Below are 1,754 nucleotides of genomic sequence, written 5' to 3'. Positions count from 1 at the left end.
TGAACTCTCTCTTCAAAGTTCTTTTCAACTTTCCCTTACGGTACTTGTTGGCTATCGGTCTCGTGCCCGTATTTAGCCTTAGATGGAGTTTACCACCCGCTTTGGGCTGCATTCCCAAGCAACCCGACTCCGAGAAGCCCCGGGCCCGGCGCGCCGGGGGGCCGCTACCGGCCTCACACCGTCCGCGGGATGGGCCTCGATCACAAGGACTTGGGCCCCCCGAGAGCGGCGCCGGGGATGGGGGCTTCCGTACGCCACACTTCCCGCGCCCCACCGCGGGGCGGGGATTCGGCGCTGGGCTCTTCCCTCTTCACTCGCCGTTACTGAGGGAATCCTCGTTAGTTTCTTTTCCTCCGCTGACTAATATGCTTAAATTCAGCGGGTCGCCACGTCTGACCTGAGGTCGCGATACAGCGCCGGGCCCCGACGGAAGGACGGACGGACGGACGGGCTACGGCCCTCGCCCGCCCGCCCGCCCGCCCCGACGGAGACCCGCAGGACGCGCTCCCCCGACGCCCGCGAGGACGACGACGCCCGGACGGAAGGAAGGGCGGCCGGAGACGGACCCGCGGGGACGCGCGCCGGGCTCGCGCCGACGGACCGACGACCGGAGGGATCGCGGCGGACGCGCCCCGGACCCGCGCGCGCGGCAGCACGGCGCGCCGCCGACGCCGGCGGCGCAACCCGCAGACAGCCGCGCGCGGGGCCGGGAACGGCGCGGACCCTTTCCCTCCGGGCCGCGGAGCCGGAACGACACGGAACGAACCGGACCCGCGGCGCGACCCGACGGAGGGAGCCCGGGCGACCCGCGGGGACGAGCTCGGCCAGAGCGGGCGCTCCGGGAGCGCGGGGAGCTCGCTCGCTCTGCGGGCGAGCTCCCCGACCTGGGTCTCCACTTAGGGGGACGAAGGCCCGCGGCGCCGCGCCGCCGGACGGGGACCGGGGGGAAACCCGCCGCCGAGCGCCCGGACCGACCGACCGCCGACCCGGCCAGAAGGCGGGAAGGCGGGAGGCCGGGCGGGCGGACGGACGGACGGGATCCCGGCGCGGACCGCCGCCTCCGGCGCGGGCGCGCGGGCCTGCGAGGCGCCCCAGCCGCGCCGCGCGGCCGCCGTCGGCGGACGGCGGCGATTGACCGTCAAGCGACGCTCAGGCAGGCGTAGCCCCGGGAGGAACCCGGGGCCGCAAGTGCGTTCGAAGTGTCGATGATCAATGTGTCCTGCAATTCACATTAATTCTCGCAGCTAGCTGCGTTCTTCATCGACGCACGAGCCGAGTGATCCACCGCTAAGAGTTGTCTGACTTTCGGCACCGCCCCCGCGCGCGCGGGGTGGCCCTCCTTCTCTCTCTCTCTCTCTCTCTCGCGCGCCTTCCCCGAAGGGAAGGCGGCTGGCTCGCCCCGCACCCGCGGCGCGCCCCGACGCCGGGACGGCCGCGGGGCGGACGAGCGTCGCCTCCGCTGACCGGCAACGAGCACGCAACGAAACGAGGGTGGGAAAAAACAAAAACGCCACCGAACGAGAAGGGCGGGGAGCCCTCGCTCCCGACCTGGGGAAACGACCCTGTCTCGCTTCGGGGACGGACCAGGCGCCCGGCCCGGCTTCGGCCCGAGAGGAGAGAGCCGCGGGACGGCGCGCGGAGCGGCGCGCGGCTGCCCCGGCCCGAGCCCCGCCGACGCGCCGGCGACGCCGCCGGCCCGCGCCCGCGACGGACCGCCCGCCCGCACGCCCGCCCGGCGGCGCGCCCTTGCCCGC

The 1,754-nt window shown here is 74.0% G+C and overlaps 1 non-coding gene across 1 annotated transcript; it reads right to left on the bottom strand.

Moving 5' to 3' along the window:
• Window positions 1–1,143: 1,143 nt before the first annotated feature.
• LOC140265473 (5.8S ribosomal RNA) lies at window positions 1,144–1,296 on the bottom strand. Its single transcript, XR_011906271.1, has one exon. It is a non-coding gene; the product is annotated as a 5.8S ribosomal RNA (ribosomal RNA).
• Between the last annotated feature and the right edge of the window lie 458 nt (window positions 1,297–1,754).

This window comes from Excalfactoria chinensis, unplaced genomic scaffold, assembly GCF_039878825.1.
Source record: "Excalfactoria chinensis isolate bCotChi1 unplaced genomic scaffold, bCotChi1.hap2 Scaffold_987, whole genome shotgun sequence".
NCBI classification, from domain to species: Eukaryota; Metazoa; Chordata; class Aves; order Galliformes; family Phasianidae; genus Excalfactoria; species Excalfactoria chinensis.
This window is presented reverse-complemented; position numbering and strand designations above follow the sequence as displayed.